General features: G+C 44.6%; 1 protein-coding gene across 3 annotated transcripts in view; it reads right to left on the reverse strand.

Annotated features, from left to right (window-relative positions):
- Nucleotides 1–21,367, reverse strand: part of LOC146856006 (metabotropic glutamate receptor 8) — a 2,429,629-nt gene that overhangs the window by 1,031,731 nt on the left and 1,376,531 nt on the right. The window lies entirely within an intron of this gene.

Consider the following 21,367-nt stretch of genomic DNA (forward strand, 5'->3'; position numbering starts at 1 on the left):
CTGTACCTCTCTATTTGCTGCCTAATTTTTGACTTTACTTAATTTGTAAAAGAATGAATACTGGTGCTCAAGGCTCAACTCCAGTGGTGCTATTAAAAAGTGGTGCAGCGAATACCAGGGCTTTGTACTCTTGAATTCACCTCAGGCCAATGTATTCTACTGTCGGAAACTTCTGACTCTTTATCACAGTCTCGTGGTCAGTATCTTGTGGAAATGTGGATTTTCCTGGTCAGTTATGTCCCCTATCTTGGACCCCAACGGTTCTATGTGCATGTCACAAGTACATGTATGTTCCCTCCAGTTCCAGTTTTGATGACGCAAATACATGTGCGTCCACCGTCAACATGTCCTCTGTCAGATCCGCCATGAACAGGCCGGATATTCCATTCCTAAATATGAAAGGCCACCGGCTTTATATGGTTCACTTATGCCATTTTTACAGTCCAGGCAAGTAGGCCCTGATTCTGCCATCGAAACTCCTCTTGCCTTCTGCCTCTGAAAGCTCCAGTCTGAGCCTGCATCTGTGACCATGAACTTTGTCTCATTCTCTGCGCGGCCCACGAAGCCTGACATCAGCCTATTCTCTGCCAAGAGCTGTATTTCACCTTCGAATTATCTGCTTCCCCCTCAGCCGATGCATTCCTGCCTAGTAGTTTAAGTAAACATTCTTCCAGTTACCAAGCAAAAGGCCCGGCTTCTCTGTCCTCATGCAAGTAATTCATAGCCCCGTTACCATGGAATATTCCTACCCCCTCGCATTTAGTGTAGACACTTAGACGCTTGTACATGCACACACAGTCAGTATAGAATAGATTCTGTCCGAGAGCCCTTCCCTTGTGGATAACATAGTTCTTTAAACATAGGATATTAGATATGATTTGGGATTAGGTTGACATAACCCCAGACTTTTTGTCTCCACATGTAGAGCTAAATGTCAAGTCCCCTTCACCCTCTAGTTGCGCGTCAATCACACGTCATGCTGCTGCGCGCGCATCTCTGCCAAGTATTTCTGCTGACATTGCGAAATCATCTCCAGGTATCCACCCACACATGACAATTTACCCATTATCATCAAGTGGACGCCCACATGGACGCCCACCTTCACGCCTACTTACACGCCCACATGCTCTTATCTCATTCTCTCTTGCTCTCTTGCTTACGTACAATTGAGAAATGTATATATACTGTACTCTGTGAATAATGTTTTGAGAATATTGAGAATACTTTTCAGCCCCGTCCAGATCCTTTTTTGGTGATGGTGATATTCTCCCTTTGACTCGAGTTATTGGAATAAAGCCCTTTATGAATCTGATACCACAGACTCAGCCTCTTGCTTTATGCATGATCTTATTGATATCTGAAAAATTATGACAGCGTGATATTTTATTTACCACAATCTGATGAAGGAAAATAAGCACTGGTCCTCAAAAATGAGTGCCATTGCGCTCCACCGGCTCAAATTAAGCACTATTTTTTCTCTACTGATTATGTGTTATTTGTTAAACCTGTATTGAGCATTGAAACAGGACTCACAGCGACTTACAATACAAATACATACAAATTCATGTTAACAAAACAACAGTTGAAGAATACATAGAAGAAAGTATCTGCCAGGCACCTTTTATACTTCTAGTGACTAGTTATCCTTTATAGCGATGGTTACTACCTGCTGAGCTACATCAAGGCGCTCCACAAAAGCTATTCTAAAAGCTGTACAGTTATTTATGGTTGTTGTGTAGCTAGAACAGCATGACACTACATTGGTGGTACATCTGAACAGTCAAAATATTGTTTTAAAGATTGAGAGACCGTTGGACCCAATGAAGAAGGTTAGTAAACGTAGCATCCTTCCACAATTTTGGAGGAAGGAAAGAAGGTTTCCAGTTTTATTGTAAATTGATCATAATATGACTGTATAGGATATAATGAAATAGATTTGGCGACGAAGATGCAAAGAACCAATGCCTGTTCTCCTCCTCAAAGCACTATGATGAAACCAATTACCCTCCATTACATATCTTCAAAACAATGCACATTGGCCATCGCTTCTCCGTCACTTTAATTTGTAACTAACATTTAATTGCTTCCAATTTCCTTAGATTGCCTCCTAATGCTGCACTTATCCCATGGGCTTCATGTTAATGTCACCACTGTTTAGTGAAAATCACATCAGAAATATTAAAGAAAAAAGATTTGTACACCGAGGGTGAGGTTCCTGGACTAAATTAGAAACATTTTTTGCTGTTTCCCCGTGGGGGCTGCCTTGGAGGCGCATATCCATTTCAAAGGATGGTCGCTTACAATTACAATGAACAATAAAGCGATCCCATCTAAAAATAATAAGGCTCGAACCATGAAGCGGGAGCACACTGGCAAGGTTGACACAGTTTAATGATGCAATATACTGCTCCAAGAGGCGCAATATAATATTTGCCAATGTAGCATGGCGAGGCCATCATTGCAAATTGTGCAGCTCAGAGCTGGCTTTACATTTCAGATTATAGGCACTCACGATGTGTGAAACACTAATTTGTTTTGTTTCCTGGGTCTATTTTCTCTCTGTGGCAGCATCATTCTGATTACTGCATATCGCAGCGCGCTGATTTATGTCCGCGCCAGGTTTACATCAAGGGGGGCACGCGCGCGAGCTGCTGAGATGAGGCGCGAGCGACACTGGGGAAGATGGACGGTTACCCCACTTCTCCCTGGCGGGCACTGCGCGCCGGCCAAAAACCGGGAAGCTGCTTTCGGTTCATATGTAGAAAACGGAATTTCGTTTTATGAACATGCACAGGTTTTAAGACTACCTACACCAGTTCTTCCATGACTTTTCCACTATGTTATGTGAGTACCCTGTAAGGAACGGAGGCTTGCGTGTGACTGAAGGCCTCAGTGGATGAAATGTGCGTCACACAGTACACTGCAGCTTATTTTTTTTTGTAAGGCAATGTAAAAGGTATCCCTGGTAGGCGAAGGGGCGAGGGGTGGATACTTACCCCCTCGGAATCGTGCACGTATTTGCTGTATCTTGGTAATGCTCCTGCAAAGGGAACGTCGTTAACTCTGAACCACTTGCTAATTGCATACGCTTATTGCGTGAACTTGATATACAATACCCAGTGAATGGCTTAGGATAGCTCATGTGGTCTTAAACCATGTATTGGTTGCAGACCTGACAAGTACTGTGAAAAGGATGGTAGTATTCCAAGTATCTCAATCACCACCATTCTTCCACTCACCACTTTCCTTTGCAGTCTCTCCGTTAGACACTCGTGCCCTTTTCCACCACACATTGTTCTGAAATCCTCTGTTGGCATGTTTTATGTCTCATCTTTCAGCATCCACTTTTCACTCTGTCCTGCATGCAGTTACTCGCATCTCCTTCATTTCACCATGCCCTCACATACACACACAACACAACCAGTTACAGATAAGCAATGCCGTTTATTTTATTTTCCCCTTTTCAAAATATGGACAGCTCTGTACTTACTTGTTGGACCTGGCCCTCTCTGCAGGATTACCCCCAAATGTTTTACTGAAATTTGTGGTAAACTGGATGACAGCCAATTCATTTAAGGTCAACCCCGACAAAATGGAGGTATTGGCCATTACTACGGACAGTAACCCATTGAACATCCAATTTTGGCCACAGGAGCTGGGAGACACTCCGTCTTCAGCCCTGGTGGTAAAAAGTCTGGGTATCAAAATAGATGCCAAACTCTCACTGTCCAACCAAGTATCCACCGTGTTCAGGACCCGTGTGGGCCTGTTTAGGCAGATGAGGAAATTATCACCCATCCTCTCTTTCTCCACCATGCGGACGGTGGTGGCCGCCTTGATCTTGTCATGACTTGATTACGGTAACTCACTTTATATTGGACTACCGGACAAGTTGCTTGGCAGACTCCAGGTGGTGATGAATGATGCTCCTATGCTGATCTTTAAGCTCCCCAGACGCACTCGGGCCTCACCCCTACTGGAAAAGCTGCAATGGCTTCCCATTAAACAGAGGGCTAGATTCAAGGGCCTTTGCATCGCCCACAAGGCCCTGTATTGTCAGGCATCAAGACACATCAAAGAACGCCTGGGGAAATATGTCCCCGGCCTCACCCTAAGGTCTTCCACGGATGGCCTACTAACCTATCCACGGTTTCATTACACAACTAAAGGTGGGGTGAGCCTTTTCTGTCCTCACCCAGCAACTATGGAACAGGCTGCCAGACCACCCCTGGTCCGAAAAAGCCCTTCTTCCATTCAGGAAGAAACTGAAGACTCTACTCTTCACAGAAGCCTGGGCATAACATATACTACTCAGAGGCTAACACTCACTTCTGGGATTATAGCTAATCTTCTCGCAGCGCTTAGAGACCTGCCAGTATTAAGCGCTCTACAAATCAAAATTAACATAACATACTTCACCCTCCACTTTTCTCTGCTGAATTCATTTTTGTTGGCCTTAGGGCTCTGTGCACTTTACCACAACTAACCAGCACTAAAGTCCCCTAAACATGGTAAAATTAGCTTACACCTCATTGGCACACTTGATTTAGTTATACATCCCTTGCAAAGTGGAATACCATATACACAGGGCTTGTAAATTAAATGTTACTAGTGGGCCTGCAACACTTTTTTGCCACCCACTTAAGTAGCCCCTTAAACCATTTCCCAGGCTTGCCATTGTGGACTGAATGCAGTTTTATACTTCCAATTAGACTTAGCAATATAACCCCCTTGCCAAGCCTTACACTCCCTTTTAATGGCATATGTCACCTCTAAGGTAGACCTAGGTAGTCCATAGGACAGGGTGCATTATCATTAAAAGGTCAGGCATGTACTTTTAAGTTTTATATATACGGGTAATGAAAGACTCCTAAATTCATTTTTTCACTACTGTGAAGCCTACCTGTCCCATATAATGTTAGAAATAGGGTTTCTGTGTGGCAGATGTATGCACCCTCTCGAAGCAGGAATCACAATCCTAGTAAGGTTAAGTCACACCACACCCTAAATTATCCTGTGCTCATCCTCTGGTAGCTTAGCACAGAGCTGTCAGGCTTAATATAAGAGGCAATGTGTAAAGTATTTGTGCAACACTTCAGACAATAACACAGAAAGACTCCATACCAGGTTAGAAAAATAGAGTATGATATTATAAATAAAACAAGACTAACATCCAATGTGTAGAAGTCAAGATATGATTTTTTAAAGAATAAATGTCAAAATTGAGTTTAGAAGCAATAAGCGCTTAAATGGGGTATCTGGTCGCGCTAGATCAGGGCAAAGTCAAATGTTCAGGCCGAATGCGATGGAGCATGGGCCGGATACAGGAGCCATGCAAGGCCCACTGAACACAGTACCCTTGATCCTAGTCGCAACCAACAGCAAAATGCAGGGTGCAGCCGAGCAATGTGTCGGTGTCGATCCCGCACTTGAGGTGATGTGCCGATTTTCCTCATGCAGTGGTGGCGATGTGCTGGTTCCGATAACTATGTGCCAAGCCGAGAAGCGTTGGTTCAGTAGACGATGCATTGGGTTTCTCAACGCAGTCGAGGGGATGTGTCGATATTCCCACACTGCAGCAGCAATGGTGCGTTGGTTCCGATGCGGCGGGTCTTTAAGGCAATGCACTGGTTCCAAGTGCAATGCACCAATATCTCTCCAGCAACAGCAACGATGGGTCGGTTCTGCTACAGGCAAACAGGAGATGTGTAGGTTCGACTGGAGCAAGCACCTGAGTCCACTTCCAATGGACCAGGAGCAGGAGCAGGTTGTGAGACTCTGATATCTCTGAGTCTCAAAAACAGGAGGCAAGCCAACAAGCCTCTGGAGAGTCAGAGGATAGCAGGCAGCAGAGCAGTACAGCAGAAACGCAGATCTTCTAGAGCAGCAGTCCACCAGAGTGACAGCCATTGTAGCAGCACAGCAGTCCTTCCTGACAGAGTTTCTTTAAAGGTCCAGAAGTGTCTGATTTGGCAGTGTCAGAGGTCCAGTACTTATGCCCAGTGATGCCTTTGATGTGGGGGAGATTCAGAGAAAGACTGTTTTTTAAAGTTTTAAAGATAAAGTTTATTGAAAAGAAAAAAGGAAACAATGATAGCATTTTACAATATGATGAATCAACAATCCAGTGGGCACATTAAGGCAACCAGTGATCTTCTAATAATACTTATATATCAAAATAAGAGAATAGAAATAGAGAACAAAGGGAAAAAAGAAGAACATGAGTGCTTTATATAATAAAATATAAGTGGCTGAACAGAAATGTCACATTGTCAACAAAGTAGAGTAAAATTTGACAAGGAGAATATTGAATAAAATAACATATTGGTATTGAAATCAGCTAAATAAATAGGGAAGTCTAAGAGGTTTAGATATTTCTTCACTTAAGGGATGGTGACGATTAGCAGTTAAAGCACCGGAGTCTTGGAAAATTGTTACAGATGATCAAAGAATGTCCCTTTAGATAGACACTGGGTAAGTATAGACTCTGTCTAGTTTGAGATTATAACAAACACCATACCACTATGTATGAAAAGATATATCGAGAGTATTTGACCAATTTGTTTGTTATTTGTTGGAATGCAACTGCAATTAATACATTTACAATTTGCATATTCACACTACAATCATTCAAATCTTCTGAAAGTCCTCCTAAAAACAAATTTGCAAAAGTGAAAGGTATGTGTGTATGAAAAATAGAATTCATTTGTGACCAAACCTGTACCCAGATTTGATATGTGGTGGGGCACTCAAATAATATGTGTTTTAAATCTGATATGAGAAAGAGACATTACAGGACCAACAGGATGATGGGGTATTAGTATCAACATTGTGTAAAGTAGCTGGAGTGATCATGAGTCAATTGTAAATGTAAAATAGGGTTTGCATTCTGTTGGCAGCACAAGAGCATTCACGTATCTTGAGCCATATTTTATTCCATAAAGTGGAAGTTAGAGAGGGATGTATGTAAATCGGTTTGCCATCGCAGTTCCAATAGTTCTGGATGTAGAGCACCTTAGGCCTCACTTACAAGGGTACAAAACTGGGGAGGCACCACTTGGCAGGACAGCCTCACAGCTTGCAGAGTCAAGGTGCAAATGCAGGTGGTTCAAGTCTTTGATATCCTTGAGACTTGGGAACAGGAGACAAGTCAACAAGCCATTGTAGTCACTCTGGGTTCAAATGAAGTAGGTCCAGTCCTTCTCACCCAGGCAGGAGAACTGCAGGCAGCAGGGCAGCTCAGCAAGGCAAGACACAGCAAGGCAGAGTTCAACAAAGGAGCTGTCCTGCAGAATAGCAGTCCTTTCAGTAGCACAGCAGCTCTTCTTCCTAACATAGTAGTCACAGGTCCAGATGTGTACTGATTTGGTACTGCCAGAGGTCCAGAACTTCTACCCAGCGGTGCCTTTTGATGTGGGGAGAATTCAAAGAAAAGTTTGAAGTGCAGAGAGGTTTCCCCTTTTTGTCCTGGCTCCAGAAACATTACAGAGGGGTAATCAATCCTTTGTGTGTGGACAGGATGCAGCCCTTTCAGGTACAACTGTCAGCTCCTCCCTCCCATTCATCTAAGGATGGGCCATCTGCATACAGATGACCACTAAGGCACACCTACCCTTCCTTTTTGTGTCTAGAAGGAATGCAGGAAGCTAGCTGTCACCCACCCCAGACCTGTATTTCAGAGACAGGCAGAAGTCACCAAATGGCTAAAGTAAGTAAATGCCAACTTTCTAAAAGTAAAAGACATACAATTGTTGGACGGAATGCAGAACAAATCAAAACATTCCCCCCCAGTCAAGAGATCTGGGTTAAATCCATCATTCGTTTGCTCACCATGCCACCCCTGTTTAGACCTGGCCATATGCAAATCAGTCTTGACCCTGTGCCTCATGGAAACAGTCCAGCCTGAACTGCCAAGCCAGGTCCTCCCTGGACCGGAAACAAGCATCCTAGGACCGGTTTCGGTGTTTCACCCCTCTTCAGCCAGGATAGCTTGATTCCGATGGCACAGTGAGCCCAGGACCATATTGTTCAGTTTCAAGTGTGTTTCAAGTTATTAGGATGAGCTCACATGCGATCAATAGTACTCAGTTTACATACTAATCATTTCTTAATTAGTGTTCGTTCAACCTTGCCTAGAGACAGGAGGATGTGGTCCTTCTTCTTCCCACCTCCCACCTCAACCCCTGTAAATCCTCTACAATACAGTTGATGTCTCAAATACCGTTAAAAGTTTTCCATGGTCCCCACACTTTTTCCCGCTTTTTGGGGCATCCTGGTCCTTTATATATCACTTGTTCTGCATTTTGGCACCATTGTAGGTCTGAGAACCATTATCGTATCACATTAGGATCTATTCTGCCCCTCGCTCTGGCTGTGTTTCTTTTCGCTACCCCTAGGGCAAGAGCCACCCATATTCAGTGATACTTTGGTCGGGGGATGTTACTGACGTTATTTTTTGACACAAACTGTTTTGGTGTTGTGGTCACGAAACTTAATCAGCGTGATCACAATTTATTTTTAACTTTAGGTTTCAAACACTTCTTTCAATTTTTTTAGATGCTGCCATAAACAATAAAGCATCAAAGACATATTACATACACAAGCGATTACATTTTGAGGCCCAAACAAATTCTAAGATTTATCATGCAAAGCATTAACACAAATGACAATATTTTGATCACAGGACAAAATTTCCACAACAAGAAAAACAGTGAAATGAAAAATACATTCATATGTCCCAATTCTAAAATTTTACAGAAAAATAGCCATAATTGACAAAAACAGTAGTGTGGGCTCTCTTTGAAAGAAAAAACACATTTGATATGTTTAAACCCCAGGGTTATATGCTCTCAAAGAGAGCCTGCACTACTTGTTAATTCCATTATAAACACATTTCAAAATGGAATTCCAAGGTGTATATAAATCTTCTTTTTTCTTCTTGTATACGTGTAAAAAGTATATGTTGCCAAATTTACAGCAGAAACAGTCAATGCATTTAGTCCATGGCAATGGGCTTCTTCAGGGCAATAATGTTCTCAAAGATAACATCATTAGGTGATTTTCATAAACGCAAATCTGTCATAATCCAAGATACATGTTGGTAGTATGGGTCAGCAAATCGTCAACCCCCAATAAAACAGATGATGTGGGATATGATAACATCCACAGGCATTAAAGTAAGGTCATGTAGTGGCACATCCAACATAGAGTCTGTAGTTGAATATCAAATCGCGGTTTCACTGCATTGAGGTCGAACCACAGTGCTACAGCTGTGGCATCGGAGTCGTAGCGGTGCATCATGGATGTAGTTGGCGCTGTGCTCAGTTCTCCTTCAGTGGTGGTTCTTCGGAAGTCATGTGTTGTCATCAGAGCCTGCGTTTTAAGTCATGGTCTTTGCGTCGAACTGGGACCACGGCTTCAGTGCAGGCAGCGGCACAGCAGCAGAATTGCATACAGGTGCTCGTTCCGAAGTTGCTCGGTGTTGGCTTCTTTTTGTAGCATGGAAACTCACTTCCAAGGGACCAGCAAATTGAATTGGCACCACTTGGCAAGTAATGCTCTCAGCAGATGAGCACAAGTACTACAGGTGAAGTCTTTGATGGCGCTGAGACTTCCAACAGGAGGCAAGCTCAACTCAAGCCTTTGGAGAAACTTTAGAAAGCAGGATGTAGAGAGCAAAGTCCAGTCCTCTCCCTCCCAGGACAGAAGCAGCCAGCAGCAGGCCAACACGGCAAAGTTAACAGTAAAGTAACACTCCTTTATGGCAGCCTAACACCTCTTCTTCCAGGCAGAATGTCCTCAGTCCAGAAGTGTTCTGAGTGCATGGTGTCAGAGGTCCGGTACTTATACCCATTCTATCCTTTGAAGTAGGAAGACTTCAAAGAAAGGTCGGTGTAGTGCCCCAGACCCTGCTCTTCACAACCCTGGCACCAACCATCTGATGGGATAGAAACCTCTTTGTGTAGAAATCGGCACAGCCCTATTCAGGCACAAGTGTCTAAATGGCAGTTTAAAACTGCACACACAGGCACTGCGATGGCAGGCCTGAGACAGGTTTGCGAGGCTACTTATGTGGGTGGCACAATCAGTGCTGCAGGCCCACTAGTAGCATTTGAGTTACCAGCCTTAGGCACACATGGTGCACTGTACTTGGGACTTACTAGTATAGCAAATACGCCAGTCAGTACACAGCAGAAGTAGTAGAGAACAGAGAAAAGTCTTCTGGAGTTGCTGAAATGCTTTGCAAGTTGTCACAGGTCACAGTACTGCTCCACAGGCACACAGGTGCATCTCAAGAGAGCGTGTCAGTTCATTGGCTAAAGGGAGCCTTTTAAACATGAGTGGGGGGGCACACTGCCTCTTTTCCCAGTACAGTTTACCCCATTGCTTTCTAGCAAATGCAGCACTCTTACTTCAAAGTTGCTGTAGTGTGATGTCCTATATTTATTTTATTACATTGATATTCAGAGAACTACAATATATCATTATTAGAATGTTACATGTGTCATGCACTTAGGTCAGAGGATTCTAGAGAGGCTTTGTAAGTAAACTAAGAAAGTTGTTGTCTATGCCTGCTTGCTGATGGATGGGATTCTCAATAAGGATTAAACTGAAGAATTTACATCATAACTGTGTCCAGATTTCTTATCAAGAATACTTCATGTAGTTTTTCACCGAAGTTGGTGGTCAGCAATGGTCAAATGCCAAGAGTCCTAAAGCCAGAAATAATGAAAGTCAGCACACTGTCAAAAACAGAAGCAAAAAGACTGGGGAAACCATGGCAAATGATGCCAGGTTAATACATGTTCCCCTAGCTGAAAGTGGGAAGAGATACCCAACCCTCTTGGTAGTTCCCATCACTAAGGGGGAAGAACCTGGAAAGACCATCAGCGTTGGTGTGTTCTATTGCTGGGCGGTGATCTGTGGAGTCCATTCCGTGTAGGGAGATGGACCGCCTCAACAGTTTAGGATTTTCACCCCTCTTCTAGATTAACCATCAGAGGGGCCCGTGGTCTATCTGAACCCAGAAGTGAGTCCCAAACAAGTAACATCTTAGCTTCTTCAGCAGTAGTGGCTCCTCCGGAATGGCAGAGGAGCATCACCCCACTGGCTCAGAGTAAGCAGCTGAAAAATAAAACAATATTTTATTATAGTTTTATATTTCAGCTGCTGGCTGAGTCTAAATGTGTAGGAAGGGACGAGGCCAGACCATGGGATGGAGGAGGAATGGAGTGGTATGTGCACTTCTAAGTGTGCATGTCTGTTTGGCCGGCTGTCTTAGGCCAGCCAAACAGACATGAGCAGTCAGGTTTCTCCAACCCAGTTGTATTGCACAGCCGGGTTGGAGAAACAGCACAGACTCCCTGTACCTGAGCGAGCCTTAAACTAGCTCGCTCAGGCCAATGCCTGTGCTGCTCTCATGCTTGGTAATAGCATGAGAGCAGCGTGGGGATTGCACAAGGAGTCTCGGATGCCCTCACAATGTCTGCTGGGACCAGGAAGCAGAGGAACACCTAGACGCAAGGCAGGCGGCAGCTTCAGATAAGCCTTCTTTTTTTAATATTAAACCCACATGCTCCCCTTCCAAAGCTCTCCTGTGCCCCCTCCACCCACCCCACTACTTTTTGTTTGTGTTGGCCAGCTCTGTTTTTCCAAGGCCAGACTACACCAAAAGCTTCCCTTTCTATTGCGATCCAGCTCTGTTTCCTGGGAAGTAACCTCCTACTAATGAAGGCTACAGGGGGGTTTAGGCTCTCTTTATATAGCTGTGACAGCACTGCTCCCACACCATTCTCTGAGGCATCGGTCAGCACCAAGAATTCCTTTGAGAAGTCAGGAGCACGGGTGTCTGGCACGCATCTGTCCAGATCAACTGATGGGGCTGCTTCTTGGAAGTCAGCTCTGCGAAGGGGGCAACAATTGTGCCATATCCCTTGACGAATCTAAGGATCTCACTCCTGTCTGGGTCTTGGGAAGTACCCAAGCCACAATGGTGTCAATCTTTGGTTGTAGGGACTGCACCTTGCCGCTTCCTACCTGGTGTCCCAAGAACACCACAGACCCCTGCCCTATCTGACACTTACTGGCCTTGATAGTGAGGCCTGCACTCTGCAGGGCCTTCAACATCTGCTGAAGTCAGTACAAATGTTCCTCACAACTGGAGTTGAAGACTGCAATGTGGTCAAGAGAGGTGGCACTGAAGTTCTCCAACCCAGGTAGGACCTGGTTGACTCACCTATGGAATGTGGCAGGGGTGTTTCTCAACCCAAAAGGCAAGACCCAGAACTGGTAGTGCCCTGCTGGTGTTGAGAATGCTGACCTCTCTTGTGCCCCCTCGTTCAAGGCAATCTGCCAGTACCCAGACGTTAGATAAAAAGTGATGAAGAACTTGGCATCTTCAAACCAAACAAGCTCATCATCTCGAGGGATAGGGTGCATTGTCGGTTTTGGTGATGGCATAGAGACCCCAATAGTCAGCACACAACCAGAGTTCAAGTGTGACACTGGGTGAGGCAGCTTTGGGGACCAAAAGCACTGGGCTGGACGAAAGACTATTGAAGGGCTCAATCACCCCTAACTCCAGCATCTTTGAGACTTCCTCCTGGATGCTATTACTCACTCTCTCAGAAAACACGTAAGACTTGGTTTAACATGCAGGCTGTCCCCAGTGTCAATATAGTGGGTACACCATTGGGTGACTCCTGGGATGAGCGAGAATGGAGAAACAAACTGTTTCAGCAGCTGGGAACAGTCTCTCTGCTGTTCTAGGGTGAGAGTAGGGGAGAGGATCATACTGACCCATCCTTCTCTTAGGAAGCCAGGAGGTCCGGGAGAGGTTCACTCTCCTCTTCCCTCCCATCATCCATGACCAAGAGCATGGTGTATTCACACCTCTCCAAATATGATTTTAAGAAGTTCATGTGTAGGACCCTCAAAGAATCCCTAGGAGTCTTAATGTCCACCAGGTAGGTGATATTGTTCTTGCGCTCTTTCACCTCAAATGGCTCATACCAGCGGTCTTGCAAAGCACGGGACTCTACTGGCGCCATCACCCGCACCTTCTGACTAGGCTGAAACTTGTTATGAACCAACGTTTTGTATCTTCCTGGCTGACTGCCAGATTCTCCTGCCCTCTCATTTGTCATTCACTGATGTTCGCTTTACCAGATCGATACAGACTAGTTTTACACACTGGGAGCAAACAAATTTACCAAATGACTGGTGTATGGTTAAGATAACTCTGAATCCTGAACCAGCCGTGAATTGCAATATAAATAAGTACATTTAAACTGAGATTCCAATCTGTGTGATGAAATCAGCTAATCATTGAAGTTGTCTTGCAGAGTCCACTCTAATTCAGACATTCACTGCCAACACAAGCACCTTGTGTTTTTAAGAGTCAAACCTGGACGGTGGATTCTCCGGTGCATGCCACTTTTCGCTGAAGTAGGTCCACCACTTGGATACTACAGTGCCTGGCTGTCCCTATTCACCTTACTGTCCTGAAGAAGACCCACTGCGATGTTTGGTCTAAATAACGCACCCTCCCGGGTCAAAACGTTGATACTCCACACCCATCCTTGTCCTACAGTTTCGTCACCCCAAAGTTTAAATACATCTTGTGCCAGGGGGTTTGAGAAAACATGGAAAGCATATTATATAAGGACGGATGTTAATTGAGTTGCTCATCTTACTATTGTACAGTCTCCCTTGTTGTATATATATTCTTTTTTATGCACAATATCATGTTGTCACTTTATTAACTTCATTCACGTACTCACAAAAAGTCACTCACTTGTTAGTACAATTTTAACTGTGTAAATCACTTGAGTAACTTTGAGTGTTTTTTTTTCCATTTGTTCATATCAATTATTGCATGCTAAGAATTTCTTCTATCTGACAGAACTAATTGTAGTATTTTGGCCAGATTCTCCTGGGCAAGTTTCCGGAAGTGGGAGGTCTGGTTCCTGAAGGCCAGCATGTAACAGAATACATCCTGGGGTGGCTTCCTAGGAGCTTGCTCCCAGACTTCCTTTACCAAACTTAGAGGCCCTCTCACAGGGTGCACCTACAGAAGCTCAAAAGGGCTGAAGCCAACCCCCTTTTGTGGTACTTCCCTGAAGGCAAATAAGAGGCATAACAAAAGGGCACCCCGCTTACACCTCATGGAGCCTGAGAGACTCATAATCATGCCCTTCAGGCAATGGTTGAACCGTTCAACCAACCCATTGCTTTGGGGACAGTAAGGGATGGTGAACTTGTATGTTAGACCACACGCCTTCTACATGGCTTTTATATACAAAGACATGAAGTTGTTAACGTGGTCATATACCACCTCCTTGGGGAAACCCACGTGGGTAAAGATCCCCATCAGTGCCTGAGCTACCATGGGCACTGTCACCATCCTCAGAGGGGTAGCTTCCTGATACCGGGTGGCATGGTCCACCAAGACCAGGATGAACCTGTTGGCCACGGCTGTCTTGGGGGCCAGAGGCCCTACAATGTCAATGCCCACCATCTTGAACAAGCTGCTCATGACAGGCAAGGGTTGAAGGGGAGCCTTACATCTCCCCCAGACTTGTAACTCACCTGGCAGGTAGGACAAGAGCAACAGAACGCATCTGAGGCCTTACTCATTTGGGACCAATAGAAGTAGGTGACAAGCTTGTCAAAGGTCTTGTCCTGCCCCAAATGACCTGCCAAAGGCACATCATGAGCCAAACCCAGGAGGAAGGCTCTGAAGCGCTGGGGTACCACTAGCACACTGTTGCCCAAGGTTCAGCATCCTTAGGCTTGCTGTACAAGAAATCTTTCTCCCAATAGATCAGATGAGATTCAAAGGCGTTGCCAGCTGCCTGGTCCTCGGCCTGTTTCCGAAGGCTGCGCAGAATCCTCCCTGGTGTAGCCTCCTTCCTGCTTCCAATAGGTCAGCTCAGGCAGGTCCCTCAGTTCGACCACATCTTACCCTGTAGGTTCTGTGGTGTCACCCTCAGGTTCAGCCTCCTCCTGGACTGTGGGAATTTCTGGCGAGGGTTTCCCACACCCATTGCCCCTCCTCTTCCTGGCAGTCACCTGGGCAACTGTTTCTGGCTCCAGGCCCTTCTGATCATCCTCTGTGGCGGCCATGGACCGTGTGGTCAGCCACACCCATTCTGGCAATCCAAACTTCTCCAAATGTGACCTGAGCTCCACCTCCTTCTAGGCGGTATGCTCCAGGTCGTTGCCCAGCAGACAATCAACAGGCATGGATGGACTCTCAAGACCCCCTGTTCAAAGGGAACCTGAGCCACCACGAATTGGCACTCACTGTTGTCTACAACAACTACTTAGGGACCACATTAGGGACTAAATACTCTTCAGACACCAGATCACACTGGACAGCTTTCATTCTGGCTCCTGTGTCTCTCAGAACCTTCTCCCTCCTTCTATTGACAGTCATGCACTGCCTGTACTCCTTAGTGTTGGTATGTCAGGCATGAGGGTTCTCTGGACCATCTTGCTATCACCCAGGGAGTCTAGAGCCATCTCACCTGGCTTCCCACCACTAACTGGACCATCTCCTCCCCCAGCGCTACACTAGCTATCCCCAGTGTCTGCCCACCGGTGGGGGGCTGTGTCCGCTTGGGACACTTAGAATCCCCCGTAAAAGTGCTCTTCCTGATTACATGCAAAACACTTCAGGGGTCCCTTCCCTGGAGGCTTTCCTGAAGGGAACCAACTCTTCTTTTCAACAGGGGGCTGGGAATCCTTACACTAGGAACTAGTTTGGGGCCCTTTAGAGAACTCCTTGCTGTTGTTATTTTTATCCCCCCTCCTTCTTCTGCTAGGAAAACTGCCCACCTTTGGCTGAGTCACTCCAATACAGCTTCTTGTGGACCCTGGTGCTGAGCCAGAGGTCCACCACCTTATCAAGCTTCCTGGGGTCAGTAAGCTTTCTGTCAATCAATTCCTAGTGCAGCTCTGGAAAACACACACTAGACAAGTGCTCTTACCTCACTGCCCTACACCCAACACTCCAGTGCTCTGCAAAAGTAATTAACACACTCAAGCCATGTCTGGGAATCAAGTTTAGTGCTCCCTCAGACCTTTTGTTTGTATGCACCGGGACAAGCCCATATCTCTTGATCGAGGATGCCTTCCTGTCGGCGTTCATTTGGGCTGCTGGCTCTTGTACCAACAAGGTGTCCCTCCTCTCTGCTATAAAATGCTTCCACAAGATGCCCCCCAAACTCTATCACAAACTCTGTGCATGTGTAAAGCAGCCTCATAGCCCTGAAACCACCGATATATGTCATCTCCCATCACATAATTGTTCATCACATTCTTGGATATATGTACAATTCCCTCAGAATACACTGAAGATATTCTGCCACCATCTGTGCTAAACTTGACCTTCAAATCCAGATCTTCCATGCTCGGCTCTTGAGCCAAAAGCACTTTCTCTCCTCCCTAGCCAATGTGTCCTTTTCCAAAGCCAGCTTCTCTTTCTCAATCCCCAATTTTTGTTTTTCTTCATCCCCATTGAGTTTAGCCAGCTCCAACTGGAGCTTCCTGTCTTCCCGCCAGTCTTTCAACTCCGTTGCTGTGCGGTCTTTAGAGGAAGCCCCGCTCCCTGCCTTGGAGGGCACCTTCCCCCTAGGGAGACTCTGATTTTCAACATGTAGATTGTGCTCTTCCCCCTCCACCTTCACAACCTCCTCTGGGTGCTCACCAGCCTCACTGGCTGCTAACCAGGCCCTCATCGCCTTTTACAGCTCCTCCTTTCTAGTGAGGCCTTTAAAAGAACACATGAAATCCATGCAAAACGTTTTGAGCTGAGGTACCGTATAGGTTTCCAACCTCTCCTGCTCAAACTCCAAATCTGCAGGTACTGCTGATGGCTCTCTAGACTGAGACATGATTGTGAAAACTCAAATGGGTTGTCCCACAAATCAGGAAAAAAATAAAAGTAGTATATTGGTACATAATGGTCTGAGATGTGGAAGTAGTGTACCCAATCACTGTATGTAATGCACAAATACAGGTCTCAATCTCACCGATGAACACCAATGTTAGAAACGGGGTCTCTAGTTGGCAGTGGTTTGCACCATGTCCAAGTAGGGACCCTCACTCTAGTCAGGGTAAGTAAGATTACACACTAAAAATAACCTGTGCTCACCCTCTTAGTAGCTTGGCAAGAGCAGTTGGTTTTGGTGAGAAACTACAGCAACTTCGAAGCAAGCATACTGCATTTACCAGAATGCAATGGGGTGAACTGTTCTAGGATGAGAGGCAGTGTGCTGCCTCCCCCTTGTGTTTAAGAGGCTCCCTTGAGTGAACGAGGTGACAAGCTCAACTGTGATGCACCTATGTGCTTGTGGAGTCGTATGGTGACCTGTGAAGACTTGGGCAGCATTTCAGCAACCCTAGATGACTTTTCTCTGCTGTCTACTACTTCTGCTCTTTACTGATGAATATGTCTATGTAGATATATATATATTATTAGAATGTTGCAATCATTTAATTTAATTAATTTAACATTAGATCCTATGGGGAGTTATTTTATTTCCCTGCCTCTTCTCTATGAGAGTGTGTTGCACTACCTGTGAGTGGTGATGTGTAGCTTCACTTACTCCAGTGCTGGGCTGCACTACATTTAATCCAGTTTTGACACATTTAGGATTGTAGTAACTTTATAAGTGCATTTTGTGAATAACAATTGTCTTTTGATGACGTGAGTTTGTATTGGTGTGTCTGTCCCTAAATCCTTTCTTAAAATTCCCTTAACCCCTCCCATTTAGTAGTATGTATTCTCTATTTTTCATCCACTCCTTCGTGTCTCTCCTACATCTACTACAAAAATGTATACCTACGTTTGAAGAGATCTCTGCCCCCTCGGCGCAGGCAGATCTGCACATATAAAGGATCGCCGAGATGAGACGGAGGACTTCAGTCATAGGTTTGTGAATACCATTCTGTAGTGAATTAGTTGTACTACTGAAGTACCACATTATGTACTACAAATTGCAGTTTGAGCAGGCCACTATTTGTTGCAGAAGGTTTAACCAATTAGAAAATTCATAGTGCTAAGGAACTCGACGTATCTATATGTCCTTTCTGTTTAGAATGTCTTCTCATGAATTTATGTTTTCTTGCTTGCATCTTTGCTAAATTAACATTCCCAGACACAAGTACCTTAGCTCACAGAATACATGGGTTTAGTCTGTTATATTTTCTGCTTGGAAGGTGTGCATACCCTGATGCCCCATTGTGAACCTAAAAATCTCCCCTTTGATTATCATACCTTTGCTAGGAATTATGTTTTGTATATTATGCCAAGTCTCAAATTCGAGTCAAATAGCAAAAAGAGGAGCTTACCCTTTCCAGGATGAACTCATTGTCCCATAACCTTTGTAAGCTGTTGCTAGATATACTTACTACCACTCATATATAGCATCAAGAACGCCTTTCACTCCTGTCTCAATAGAAAAAAAGATAGTTATTTTTTTAAAAGAACCCTCACCCACTAACCTAGTTAGTAGCATGCTTCATCATTGGGTGCCCACCCAAGATGCCTAGCGCATCTCGGGTGTTCTTGAATGCCTAAACTGCAGTGGAGTGGGTTTTTTGTAAATTTGTGAGTTGTAAGTGACTTAAAACTCCCTCAAGGTGGTCCGTTCCTTAAGGGTGTTTTAATCGTGGATACCTTGGGTAGAGTTAAAATTGGTGATGGTGGATGTGATGTGAGATTATAATGGTCTCCCACATCCTAGGTCGACATGTTTCAGCTAAATATGCATGCTTACTGGGTCACATTGACTTTCCTCAGGACTAAGGTTGCTAGTAAAAACCTAGCCAGGGGTTGCATGCACGCTAATGCATGCAATATTGGTGCTCATGGTTCATAACTGATGATTTTCACCAACCTTCTCAATACTTTATATCACTTTTATCTTTGGCAACATAGATCATCCAATGGGGAGGAGGCTGTTGTCACACATTCATCAAGGCTTCTCGCCCATCTAAGCACTTTTACTATCCTCTGGAGATCCGGATGTTCATTTGATTGTCATTTTTAGAAAAGAGCTTATCTCAACTGCTCGCTTTCTTGTTTTGCTTTCTAGATATACTTACTGACATAATATGTGCAAGGTTGATTCTTGTAGCCCAGCCAGACAAAAACCGTAGCACACATTGATACTAGCATTTACCAATCAATCAAACAGGGGCTTATAAAGCACAGCTACTCACCTGTTAGGGTCTCATGGCACTGTGGTGGCTGCTGTTCCCTCTGGAGGTAGGATCATCCAAAAAGGCAGGTCTTGAGATCCTTCTTGGTTTGGGTCAGCGACGCGGATTGCCTGAGGTGGTGGGGCAGGATGTTCCAGGTCTTGGTGGCAAGGTAGGAGAAGAATCTTCCTCCGGTTCTGGTCTTGTAGATCCTGGGAACGGAAGCAAGGGCGAGCTGGGCGGAACAGAGTTGTCTGGAGGGCAAGTGGAATGTGAGGCAGTAGTTCAGGTATGCTGGTTCTTCATCATGGAGAGTTTTGTAGGCATGTATGAATAGCTTGTAGGTGATTCTCTTGTTGACTGGGAGCCAGTGGAGTTGCCGGAGGTGTCGTGTGATGTGGTTGAGGTTGGGGGATGTCGAAGACCAATCTGGCTGCGGCATTTTGAACATTCTGTAGTTTCTTGAGCTGTTCTTGAGTGGCACAGGCATGGACTGTTTCCCGGTAGTCGAGTCTGCTAGTGATGTGTGCGTGAGTGACCGTCTTTCTGGATTCTGAGGGCATCCATCTGAATGTCTTTCAAAGCAGGCGGAGCATGTGAAAGCAACATGAGGAGACTGCATTGATTTGGCGGTTCATTGTGAGCAATAAGACCAGTATGATACAGAGGTTGTGTGTGTGGTCTATTGGGGTGGGAGGGGATCCGAGGGCGGCTGGACACCAAGATTCATCCTAGGCTGAAGGCATGGGTCCCAGGATGAGTACTTCGGTCTTGTCCAAGTTGCGCTTGAGGCAGCTGTCATTCATCCAGGTAGCGACGGCCTTCATTGCAGCCCAACAAAACTTCGAGTTTGCATTATTAGAGCAATTGGCTGCTGCCACATAATTCAGTTTTAAAAAGGACCTCACAAAAACAGATGAAAGATGTCCCTGCACCAGCAAAAGCCAATATCCTGCTTCCATGAGAAATACCGGAAAGGTAGATTCGAAAAGGAGCTGGAAGCTGCCAATCTGAGTTGAGGATGAAAGAGTTCCTTTTTTATGTGATCTTTTTCTGTCTGTAGTACTTGATCCAAAAAAGACATTCTTAGGTGGAGGTGCGTATGCATGAGGAGGTGAAAGAAATGTCAAGGGGCTGGAAGGGCCTTGGTTATCTTCCTGTAAAAAGCGTAAGAAAAAATCTAAATGGAAAGAGTAATTTGAGCTCAAAGTAGTGAATTAAACAATTGGAATGGACAGAGCATCCAGAACCTGAAACCTGGGAAGGAAAGTATGTAACAAAGATGAGCATTGAATACAAATAAGACTGGTAGACCTAAGGCGAGCACAATCAAGTAAAAATGGAAAAAAGAGAAGGTACTGATCTGCTCTCCTCACCACACAGAAAGTAAACTGTTGTTCAGGATTAGCAACAAAAGGTGGAGCCCCCCATTCATTCTTATCACTGCTTGCTGGTGGCCCTCACTGCTATCCCTACTTCCACCTGTTGCTGCACACTCTGTCATCCCAGTGGAATTTTTAATTTGTGAAAATAACACTTTTTAAAAATGTGATTTTATAATTCTTTTTAAGCACAATTGGGATCAAAATAACCCAGATTGGGGTCTGATTCACATAACTGTTAAATTGTTTTACAATTGTTTTTTTGTTTTCTATACAAAAAAACATAGGGCTGAATACAAATTTAAAAAAATTAAATGACTGACGTTTTTTGTGTGGTGACCTAAATACTGCGAACTTTTAAATCCACCACTATAATTACAACTGCAAAAGCATTATTGATTACTTTTGACTTTTATTGTGATATATAAACTGTATTCAGCTCATGACATAAAGAGTACACTGTTTCAATATCCTCAATCTTTCTTCAGTACAAAACGAACATCCCCCAAGATTTCTACATCACACACAACTTTGACATTCTTTTTACCACGTTTAACGGAATGGGGCTGTAAAATGATCCGGGGGATGTTTATTTTCTAAGGCATCCTACTGCAATGTTTTTGTCCTCATTTTTCAACATTCCATGACATTTAAATCTTTACATAGGTTTTGAAATAATAAATCATTTTTAGAGGGAAAGGGGCTTATACAAACTTTTCCCAACAGGCTGAAGGAGAAGAGTTGGCCAAAGACTGTTGTGCGTGCAATGGCAGACC

The sequence above is a fragment of the Triturus cristatus genome, chromosome 4_1 (genome assembly GCF_964204655.1).
Source record: "Triturus cristatus chromosome 4_1, aTriCri1.1, whole genome shotgun sequence".
Lineage (NCBI taxonomy): Eukaryota > Metazoa > Chordata > Amphibia > Caudata > Salamandridae > Triturus > Triturus cristatus.